Source organism: Lagenorhynchus albirostris, chromosome 9, assembly GCF_949774975.1.
Source record: "Lagenorhynchus albirostris chromosome 9, mLagAlb1.1, whole genome shotgun sequence".
Lineage (NCBI taxonomy): Eukaryota > Metazoa > Chordata > Mammalia > Artiodactyla > Delphinidae > Lagenorhynchus > Lagenorhynchus albirostris.
Window position 1 is genome coordinate 46,516,826 of NC_083103.1, and position 12,515 is coordinate 46,529,340.

The following is a 12,515-nucleotide window of genomic DNA, read 5'->3' on the forward strand; positions in this document are numbered from 1 at the left end:
CTTTTTCCCAAATTTTGGTGTTAAAATGCTGTACTGCTTTTATACTTATACAAATACTTTTATATGTATTTTTAAACTTTTATCATGGTATATTTCAAATATCATCTTTTATGTCTTAGCCAAAACCCCTCTTCCGAGAGTTTTTCCTAACTACCCAATCTAAAGTGGACCCCAGGCACTCACTCTCACAATCTTGTTTTACTGTCAGCATAGCACTTACTACTATGTGTATTTATCCATTTCCTTAATTTGTTTTCTTACATTGTCTAGGTCACCCCTCATATGGTGTAAGCTCCCTGAAAGCAGAAATCTTGCCCAGATCCTAGAACAGTGCCTGTAGTTGCTCAACAAATATTTGTTGAATGAATGAATGAAATCAGGTCTTTGTCATCCAACTTCCCATTTTACTGGGAACACTGAAGTCTTGAGAAGGGGAAGGACTTGTCCCAGTTTCCTCATGAGTTGGTGGCGATGTCAGAGCTAGAACTCAAGCCTTGTGACTCAAGTCTCAAAAAGCTCTTCTTTCAAAATGTCTAAGGCCAAAAAAGCTCCTGGGCACCAGACAAGTGGCAGGAGTGAGGGAGGATCCACAGCCCATTCCCTTTGTTGCAGTGTGCCAGAAGCCCCATAGGTGGCGCCAGCGGTGCTCATTTAGCTCTGGCAAAGTCAGGAAAGTGTGCTAGGGAGACATTTTGATGAGGAGCGGGATATTTGCGCAGCCTTAAATTGCCTTTCTACCGATGGCTCATTAGTTGTGAGGGAGAAAAAAATGCACAGTAATTAAACAGAGGAGAAATAAGACAACTCCTTGACTGTGTGATCAAAATAACGTCACCAGTGAGGCACAGGTGGACACGTGCATCCGGAAGTGATACCCTGAGAAGGACACAACATCACCCATCCAATATCGCAGCCTAGAATGCATACTCTGAACCTAATTATGGAGAAACATCAGACAAACCCAAAATGAGGAACGTTATGTTAGGGGATAGGGGGCTGGATTTTTAAAAAATGTCTATGTCACTAAGACAAAGAAAAGCTATGAAAATGTTCCACATTAAAAAAGGCTAAAGACACATGACAACTAAATGCAATATCCAGGACTAAACTGGGTCCTGTAGTGGAAGGGGGGAAATGCTTAAAGGACATCATTGGGTCAACTGACAAAATTGGAATATGGACAGTAGATTACAGTATTGTATCAATGCTAAATATACTACAGTTGATAACTGTGCTGTGGTTATATAATAAATTACCCTTTTTTTAGGGAATATGCACTGGAGTATTTAGGAGTAAAAGGCCATAGTGTATGTAACTTACATACAAATGGTGCAAAAAATATTTTTTTTATAATTTAAATATGTAAAAATATTTTTAATATAATTTATCTACATTGTATTTTTTCAACATATATATTTAATTAGGAAAATATCTAATTAGAAAAAATATATATAGGATACAAATAAAGCAAATGGGGTAAAATATTAATAGGTGAATCTGGGTTTAGAGGGTATATGGGTATTCTTTCTATTTTTATTTTCACAACTTTTCTGTAAGTTTGAAATTTTTACCAAATGAAAATTTAAGAAGAGAAAAAAATGAATTAAAGGATGGTGATTCCAGGCACCTCCTCTGCCCACCCATTCCTCTTTCCATTATGCAACAGTTCAGAGCTGGTACCCTGCCTTATTTGGGTGTGTCTTCTGTTGTCCTCTTTGCTTCCGTCTTTTCTCTACTGAAAGGATTGTGTTTGGCTTCCGGACTCTGAGGCCGAGGCCTAAGCTGGAGGAGGTGAAATTACTTCATGGCTGGAAAGTGCTACTGCTAGCCTCTGTAAGGGGATGTGGAGTGGCAGTGAAGGGCGTTGAGTTTAGTCTCCATCCTCACTCTGGCCTCCAGGAACTGAGTGTGTCTGTGGGGTCAGCTTGTGGGAAGCAATCTGGCTTCAGCCACGTTTCCCCAGTCATCTTAAAGAGGCATCTGGTATCCAAGGGGCTCAGCTGGGGTGGGTGTGGCAAGAGCCTTGGCAGAATGGGGACAGGGAGGGCTTAGCTATCCTTTCTTTCTGCCTATAGTTTCTTGGAAGTGATACAATCCATTTTCTCTCCTGAGCCTGGAATGCTATACATCCTTGAATCCTCAGGAGTCCTTCCAATCTTCCAACGATTGACTTTGCATTAAATCAGCAAGTTTGGATGTCAGGTAATAGGGAGGTGGAATATTTGCCTCAGGTTTGATCCTGCACTTCTTCCTGAGATGGCTTTTGGTGGTGTTTCCTCTGGCTCCACATCCTTCGCACATGAGTTAGAGACTTCATCCCTCCATCCCCGTGCTGGGACCTGGTCTGCCCTGTCCCTTACCCAGTCAGGCTCATAGGAGAAGGAGGTCAGTCTCTGCAGTCAGCTGGGAAAAATGAGGAGGGTCTGGACTAAAGCTCCAGCTCCCTTTACTCACCTTGTAAGTCAAGCAGGAAGCGGTTACTCCCTCTTATCTGAGCTCTGTAAATGAAGTTCCAGGCTGTGAACTCCCTTAGACATAGCCAAAAGATGTTTGAATGAACCAGTCAAACTTCCAAATGAATGGTGTTTTTAATCACTGAACCACTGCAAGACTCATTATGAGCTGTCGTTACTCTTTTGGCCAACTTTGGTAGGAATCCTTGAAGACCGTTGACAGTAATGGCTGTCTTGCACTCACAGGTAAGTGAGGCAGTGAAGCCTAACGGTTAGGAGCACAGACTCTGGACCAGAACAGCCTGGATGGGACTCACACGAACCAGCTGTGTGATCTTGGACAAATCACTCCAGCACACTGTACTTTTGTTTCTTTGTCTGTAAAATAAGGATAATAACAGTACTTATCTCATGGAGCTGTTGTGAGGGTTGAATAAGTTAAAATACAGAAAGCATTTGGAACAGTGCCTGGAACAGAGTTGATGACATTAGGTGAGTGAATATCACCTGTATTTTGTGAAAACTAAGACACCAAGATGCTGGCACTCTCTTGGTCCTTCAGGAAGACTTTTACACGTCAGGACTGCTACCTGGCTGACAGCAATAGTAATATGTAATCAATTATGCAACCCAATTTCAAAGAAGTTTAAAAAGTGAAAACAGTGTGGGTTTTAGAATCCATGAAATATAAAGTATTATTTAGTTTTTTTTACTTTACTCTTTAAGTTGAGACATAATTCATATACCTAATATTCACTTTTTAAAAGTGTAAAATTCAATGGTTTTTAGTATATTCACAGGGTTGTTCAACCATCACCACTGTCTAATTTTAGAACATTTTTATCACCTCCAAAAGAAATTCTCTACCTGTTAACAGTCTTTCCCCATTCCCTCTTCCCAGTCCCTGGCAACCACTAATTTACTTTTTCTCTATACAGACTTGCCTATTTGGGACATTTCATATAAATGGAATCATACAAGATATGGCTTTTTGCATCTGGCTTCTTTCACTTAGCATAATGTTTTCAAGGTTTATCCATGTTGTAGCATGTATCAGTACTTCATTCCTGTTTGTAGCCAAATACAATTCCATTGTATGGATATACCATTTTTTGTTTATTCATCATTTAATGGCCATTTTGGGTTTCCATTTTTGGCTATTATGAATAATGCTTCTATGAATATTTGTATATAAGTTTTTTGTGTGGACATGTAATTCCAATTCTCTTGGGTAGTGGTCATATGGTAACTCTATGCTTAATTTTTTTTAAATTTTATTATTATTTATTTTTGGCTGCGTTGGGTCTTTGTTGCTGTGCGTGGGCTTCCTCTAGTTGCGGTGAGCGGGGGCTACTCTTCGTTGTGGTGCGTGGGCTTCTCTTTGCGGTGGCTTCTCTTGTTGCAGAGTACGGGCTTCAGGCGCCGGGCTTCAGGAGTTGTGGCACATGGGCTCTGGAGCTCAGGCTCAGTAGTTGTGGCACACGGGCATGTGGGGTCTTCCCGGACCAGGGCTCGAACCCGTGTCCCCTGCATTGGCAGGCAGATTCTTAACCACTGCGCCACAAGGGAAGCCCTGTGCTTAATTGTTTAATAAACTGCCAGCCTATTTTCCAAAGCAGCTCTACCATTTTATATTCCCACCAGCAATGTATGAAGGTTCCAATTGTTCCACATCATCACCAGCTTACATTATTGCCTTTTTGATTCTAGCCATCCTAGTGGGTATTAATTGGTACCCCATTATGGTTTTGATTTGCATTTCCCCAATGACAAATGATATTGAGCATCTGTTTATATGCTTATTGGCTTTATGTATATCTTCTTTGGAAAAATGTCTTCAAATTCTCTGCCCACTTTTACATTGAGTTATTTGTTTTTTTACTGTTGAGTTGTAGGAATTCTTAATATATTTTAGATACTAGACTGTTGTCACTTATAAGACTTGCACATATTTTTGTCCCATTTTGTGGGTGTCTTTTATTTTCTTGATAGTCTTTTGAAGCACAAGTTTTAATTTGATGAAGTCCAGTTTATCTATTATTTTTTCTTTGGTTGCTTTTGCTTTAGATGCCATATCTAAGAAACCATTGCCTAATCCAAGGTCTTGAAGACTTATAACTGTGTTTTTTCTAAGAGTTTTATTGTTTTAGCTCCTATGTTTAGGTCTTTGATCCATTTTGAGTTAACTTTTGTATATGGTGTGAGGTACAGGTTCAAATATACTCTCTTGCAGTTTCCCTAGCATCATTTGTTGAAGATTATCCTGTCACCCATTGAATTGCCATGGCACCCTTATCAGTTGTTCAATGATGCATGGATTTATTTCTGGACTCTCAATTCTATTCTGTTGTTTTATATGTCTATCCTTATGCCAATATGACAGTCTTGATTACTAAAGCTTTGTAGTAAGTTTTGAAATCAGGAAGTGTGAGTCCTCCAACTTTGTTCTTCTTTTTACCATTGTTTTGCCTCCTCTGAGTTTCTTGCATCTCCATATGAATTTTAGGATCAGATGGTGAATTTCTACAAAAAAGGCAGCTGAAATTTAGATAAGGATTGCATTGAATTTGTAGATCAATGTGGGGAGTATTTCCATCTAAACAATATCAAGTCTTCCACTCTATGAACCATTAATTTAGTTTTGGCATGTACTAACCTGAACTCTATTAGTTTTATCTGAAAAGGGGGCTGGGTCAGACATCCACAGTTGATCAGAAAAACTGAGTTAATTGCTAAATGTTTATTTCTTTTTGAGCTGTGGGGATAAGGTACAGTTTTACTTTTGTCAAGGTAGGAGAAGAGAAAAGTGGAAAGACTTTGTATAAATTGGTAGAGCCTACCAATAATCAAAGAGCTATCATTAGGATAAAGTTACATTTTGCATTATACACTTTTCAAAGACATGTCCCCCAATTTAAGAAATCTTAATATAACACATAATGATTTAAAAATATCATAACTTATCTTATAGAACAGAAAAAATATGGAGTGATGTTTTTGTGATATAGAGTCTTTTAAAAGTCTTTTGAATAACAGAGATAAATTGTAATTAATGTGTAAATCAACTGCTTCTTGACTTATGAAAACTGAAGTCCATCTCTTCCCTCCAAGACTTTGATATTTTTACTAACAGGGTCAACAAACCCTGGAACAAACTATCTAATTGCTTCTATGTTTTGTTATATTGACAGACTTCGATTCTGATCTCTCTTAAATGTCAAGCAATTTGATATTGCATTGTAACAATGACGTTACCATAGAGTGTTTAAGTAAACAGCATATAACACTTGTTGCCAGTGGTGACGTTGATAATTACTGGACTAGAATGAGAGCCGATTGCTGTGCAGTAATGAGCCCTGGAATAGACTGAGCTCCCTTGGCAGTGTCAAGAGTTTGTTGTTGTTAGGGGTCATGGTGTTGTAATCCATCACCTCACTGAGAACTGATGACTTCAGACATGGTAACCAGCCGGGATATTTAAGGTAGCTGCCTTGAGCCACTGGAAAACTTCAAGAAACTTTCTGTCTAAGGCATTTACATAAAGGGTTCCCCAAGAAAACCCAGTAGCTCTATGAACATATTGTAGGGAGTTATGTTTTACTTCCTTGTGTAGTTTCTCTGATTCTTCCCTATAAATATTGGTGACATTTGCACATCAGAAATGAATATTTGTCTATCTGTCAACCTATCTACCTATTTATCTATCCGTCTATATATCAACATGTTCTACAAAGTCTCTTCTTTCCTTCTTCCTGCCCTTCCTTTATTCATTCTTTCATTTACTAATGCCATGGTTTTTTACTAAATAGCTACTAACTGTCAGCCACTGTTCCAGGTACTGGGAGCAAAGCAATAAACAAAGAGGCTGGGTCCCTACTGTCTTGAAGCTTAACTTCCAGTGAGGGAAGAAAGAAAATAAATCAGTTTGTCTTAGATGGTGTTCAGTGCTCTAGGACAACAAAGTAAAGTAATGTGATAGACTGTGGGAGGGACTACTTTAGATAGGGGGATCAGGGAAGGCTTCTCTGAGGAGGTGGCATGTGAGCTGAGATATAGATGATGAAAAGGAACCAGCCTTGTGGAGGTATGGGGGCAGAGCCTTATAGGCAGAGGAAACAACAAGTCAAAATATCTGAAGCAGCTGAAAATAATACAGTCAATACAATGAAGAAAAAAGGTAGAAATGAGGGAAGAGAGAGAGAACAGAAGAAAGTTGTAACACTGATATGCAAGCAGTAGAGTTTGACAAAATTATTAATGTTGAGCTGCAAATTTGGTTCCTGTCTTCCTAGAAGCGAAGGTGAAAAGGGAAAAGTGATCAATTTCATGGTTTTCTTTCTTTATAAGGAAATCAGTTTTTCAAGGAGAAAAAGATTTTTTTCCCTGACACTCAGGATTGAAATACATTAAGGCATAGAGTGATTGTATGTTAGTGTGGATCCACCCCCACATTTCCCCCAGATGTCCATGTCCTAATTCCTGGAAGCTGTGAATGTTACTTTCTGTGCAAAAAGCACTTTGCAGAGGTGATTAAGCTAAGGACCTTGGGATGGGGAGATTATTCTGGAATTTCTGGGTGGACCCAATCTAATCATTTGGGTCCTTAAAAGCTAAGGACCTTGGGCTTCCCTGGTGGCGCAGTGGTTGAGAGTCCGCCTGCTGATGCAGGGGACACGGGTTCGTGCCCCGGTCCGGGAAGATCCCACATGCCGCGGAGTGGCTGGGCCCGTGAGCCATGGCCACTGAGCCTGCGCGTCCGGAGCCTGTGCTCCACAACAGGAGAGGCCACGACAGTGAGAGGCCCGCGTACCTCAAAAAAAAAAAAAAAAGCTAAGAACCTTCCTAGCTAGAATCAGAGGGAGATGTAACCTCAGAAGCACGGTCAGAAAGATGCAATATTGCTGCCTTTGAAGATGGAGGAAAAGGGCCATGAACCCAAGGGATGTAGGTAACCTCTAGAAACTGGAAAAGTCAAGGGAACAGATTCTCCTCTACTGACACTGATTTTAGTCCAGTGAGTCCTGTGTCAGACTTCTGACTTATAGAACTGCCAGATAATACACTTACATTGTTTAATCACCAAGTTTGTGGTAATTTGTTACAAAAGCCATATAAAACCAATATAATTAGATTAATCTTGGTTGCAATAACAGAAACAACCATTTGAACCAGCATAAGCAAAAGAGTGCATCTTATTGTAAAGATTTGGAATATTACATGGAATTCAAAGGCAGGAATGCAGCTCATTTCAAGAAATCAAATGATCAGGGATGGAAAGCTGTCACAGCACTTTTGGTCTCTTCTCTCCTCTTTGTGAATCTCTTTCATCCTTCCTGTTCTTTTCACATTTTTCCTGCAACTTGGTTTTCTGCATTTCTCCAGGCCACATGATGGGAAGGCATGTCTGTGGATAGCTTCTGACTTTCAATATTACAGCATTCTATGTTTCTATGTTAGCTACCTAGATTTAGAAAAACTAAAATCTCTCAGTCCTAATTCCAAATTCCTGGGAGAAGGATGTGATTGCGTTGGCTCTGGTACTGCTATTGGAGCAATAGACTGTGGACAGGTGGCCTAGTTTGTCTGAGGATTAGGGCTAGTTTCCAGAAAAAGATATCTGGCTATACTGCTGATTTTATATTTTTATTTTAATTTTTTAGATTTTTTTTTGATGTGGACCATTTTTAAAATCTTTATTGACTTTGTTACAATATTGCTTCTGTTTTATGTTTTGGTCTTTTTGGCCGCGAGGCATGTGGGATCTTACCTCCCCGACCAGGGAGCAAACCCGCACCCCCTGCACTGGAAGGTGAAGTCTTAACCACTGGATCGCCAGGGAAGTCCCTATACTGCTGATTTTAAAATGCAACTTGCAACTCATCTAGGGGTCAATAAATCATTTAACGGGTGGAAGCCAGCATTAAAAAGCGATAAAATGCATGTGGAATGGGTAATATTTTATAAGGCTTGTTTTAGTTATTAAATGTGTAGGTACCTGTGTACTGGGTGATAATGTAAAACATATTTCTTTTGGTGGATTATCGTCCAAAAAACTTGAAAAACCCTGGGCTGGGCAATATGGTAGGATTTTGCTACTGGGATGTAAAAAACATCATTCTTAAAATAATCCCTCCAGTAAATTCAGAGGTGTCATGCGTATCTTTTTTTAATAGCATCTCAATATAAGCAGATGGCATAAGGGTAAAGCATGACTTGGTAGAGACAATTTTGTAAGGGTGAAAAAAAGTGGTACAAACAGCTTTTTGATGGTCTGGCTTAATTCAGGATAAAACATAGCCCAGTGGTTCCCAATCTAGCTTTGTATCAAGCTCATATGAAGATCTTTTAAAAATGGTTTCATGAGATTTACTTAATCAGAATTTCTGGAAGCGTGTCCTGTGAATCTGTATTTAAACACAAAGCAAAACAAATAGAACTCCCCGGATGTCTCTGATATGTAGCAGGTTTGGAACTCACTTGACCCAGAGACTATGTAGAGGAGGGGGTCATCTGCATGCCTTTCAAACAATTCTCCGGCACTGTAGTTTCTCTCCACCAGGCTTTTCACAGGCATGAGAAAGTGGACAGTTCCAAGTTATTTCTTGGTAAGGCTGTGGCGTGTAAGACTACCTAGCTGCTGACTAAAGGCAGATCCACACACTTCACAGCTCAGTGAAGCAGATGGTAGAGTTTATCTTCTTTTGTTGGACATTGTGGCACTAACACTCATGTTTGGATAGAGGCAGGGTTGGGGGAGAGAGACAGAGAGAAAATTCTTGCAGGCTATTCCAGACCCTTGTTAGACAACAGTTCTGTACTTCTTCAAAACAAAGTCTGGCCAATACCCCAAAGTTCTAGAGTACAGGACATGGTGGGGATTATTTTTGTGTTCGGAAAATTTGCAAAACTGAAGTTACCGGTTGCTTACCATGGCCATTATGAGTTTTCAGATGAAGCTGACAGGAGGAACCCGTTGCCAAAGGTGGACTTCTACCTCTAAGCAATAAAATGAATCGACCTGCTGTACCAAGTTCTTGGCTATTAATCAAATAAATTTTAGAGGACATCTGCCTGAATAATTAGGCTAGTATCTGGAGAGTTGAGCCCACCCCTCGTCCCCCCACCCCCGCGGCAGCTGCTAGAGAGCAAGACCCGTGTCCACAGAAGCCATTCCTAGTTCAGGTCAGAAATACATTAGCATACAGCTGGAGCCCGCATTTCTAGCCTCTATTGCAGGGGGGCACGCATTCAGATGGTTCCACAGAGATTTGTGGCTAAAACATATTCCTGGTAATTGTCATTTGATCTCTCAAGAGCCTTCTCAGCGCCTCCGTGGGGGCAAACACCCTGCACTCCGGGGGCCTTCCCCCCAGCACTGATACTCATTTCCCTTACTTTTAGGCCAGCTCAGAACCCAATTCAGTGCGAGGCTTACAGCCCCAGCTCCAACCAGCTGGACCACGAGGCCTCGGGCCTGAGCGAGAATACTAGCCTGGACATCACCTCAGTAGTGTGATATGACTGTTATAAAGTGTAACAGGTCTGCTTCTCTGTCCCCGAGACAGGCTTCTCAGGTCCATCGCTAAGAGGAGCTGCTCGCGGGAACGCCTCCGAACGCACCTGGGAGAACCCCCCTCGCCAGACCCGCCGCAGGGAGAAGGGCTTCGCGCCAAGCCGACGCGCTTTGTCCCAACGCGGCCCCCGTCCACCTCCCTAAGGCTGCCCCGTCGGCCGAAAAGTTTCTCCAGGTGCGGAATTCCGGACTTGGCGACCACCAGCGCGGAGTGTGCGCGCCAGTTGGGAGCCAGCCCGCCCGACGTCCTGGGTGAGTGGCCCCTGGCGTTGCGGCGCAGGGCAGACCCCGCGGAAGTGGGCGGGAGGCTCCGGGGTAAAGCCGACCTGGCCGTTGCTACGGCAACGCGCAGGCGAACGGGCAGCTGGGCCTCCGTTGACCAGTCGGCCGGTGGCCCCCGCCGTCCCTTCCTAGTGTTTCCCGGGGCCCAGACGTTGGGACCTCATTTCCCCCTGAGTCGGTGTTTGGGGTGGTCCCTGGCTGCCCGGTTCATCTCCACCTTCTCACCTCGACCCCACCTTGGGACGTGAACCTTTTTGAAATTTAAAGCGAATTTACTCTAGGGTAAGTGTAACACATCCTGAAAAGTTCTGAAGTTGCGTTGTTTTTTTGTTTTTCCTTTCTCTCTCTCTTTTTAATTTCCTAGAGCCTGGCACCTAGTAGGACCTCATTATTTGGTAGTTCTTACAGCACTTAGTGTAGTTGCTTGCACACAGTGGATGGCACATTTGAGGAGATAGTATGGCGTAAGAGCAGCCTCTGTGTAGACAGGTAATTTAAGCGCTCCACCTCAGTTTCCTCATCCGTAAATGCAGACCACATTTTCTCACCAAGTGTTGTGGGCTCTAAGGAGCCTGTATGTGAGACTGCGTTGTGAACAGTAAATATCAAGCACTCGGGGTTTAGTTGTAACGGGTGTTTACATGCTGCACATGGTTTGATTCCTCCTGTCCCATATCACCAGGCAAGGGGGACCTTCTCTTTTGTCTAACCACCAAACAGCTCCAGTATTCAACCAGAAAATGGGGTCCTGCATCGGAAGAGGGCTCTGCCAATGGAAATAAACATCAGCAGGTTTTGAACCTAAACTTTTTTTGTTTTAGACACTCTTACAGGCTCCCCCACTTCAAATTACAGCTGCTATGCAGATGCCTCACATATTTAAATTTCTAGCTCATGTAAATCTCTAGTGAATCACAACACCATCCATTTAGTTTGCAAGCCAGAAGTCTTGGACACTCTTTCTGTGTGGAAATCATCATCAAGGTCTGTTTATTTTACGTTCAAACCAAACTCAATTCCATCCACTTCTTTCTGTCTCTACTACTGTCACCCTGGACCAAGCTGCCATTGTCTCTTGCCTGGTCTCCTGTTGTAGCCTCCAAACTGGTCTAAAGGTATTCACCCTATCCTTTCAGTATTCTTGTCTGTTCTTTGCCCTGTAGCAAGACTAATCTTTTGAAAATTAAAATTTCATTACGATACCCTTCTTCTGCCCCCCTGCCGCTTAAAATCCATCAGGATTTCTTATCGCTTTTAGGATAAAAGCACGACTCTTTAATGTGGCCGATAAATTGGATGGCCATATATTTTATCATATAGACCAGGATACCTTTGAGAGTAAAAGAGAGTGCTATTATTTACACTGGGACTGTTCCTAATGCAAACTGGGACAAATGGTTACTCCACCTATAAGGTCCTGTAGCATCTACCTCCTCTCTAGCCTTATCTTACACTAGGCTCTCCTGGTTCTCTGTGTTCCAGTTACACTGACTCTGAATCCTTTGTCTCCATTTTCCCTCCTACTACAGGGCCTTTGCGCATGCTCTTCTCCTTCCAGGTATGCTCTTCCCTCTTCTCGTTAACTCTTGCTCATTCTTCACTTCTCAGATCAGATGGTTCCTCAGGAAAACTGCCACTGACCAGTCTGTCTAGGACAAGCCCCCTTAGGGTATAGGCTCTTCTGACACCAGTTATCTGTCCTTAGTAGCACTGTCCCAATTTTAATTTTGTCTGTGTGTCTGACACATAGTATGTAGTTAATAAATACTTAAATATTTTAATTATAAGAATTTCCCCATGCCATTAAACAGGCTCTCAAAATAACCATGGTGGTTAAGAGCACAGACTCCAGAGCCAAGCAGATGCATAGATTTGAATTTCAGCTCTGCCACAATTCCTTATATGAAACTCACGGGGCTATCTGTGCTTTAAAATTCAGAATTTTTCAGATTATAGAAAGACAACATGGTGTATAAACTGCATCCCTTCTAGTGGGGTCTGGGGCAGCACTCTGTAATCAAATGCATTAAGTTTTCTTTAGCAAGATAACTTCACTCAAAGTGGGGTAAGTAAAGACTACACATACTTTTGCTTCAGTTCAGGTCAGGTTTTGCCAACAAATGAATTTGCCACAAATTTATGAGAACACGTGGTGTTCAGAGCTTTTTGGATTTTAGAATTTCAGAAAAGGGCATGTGAGTCTGTGC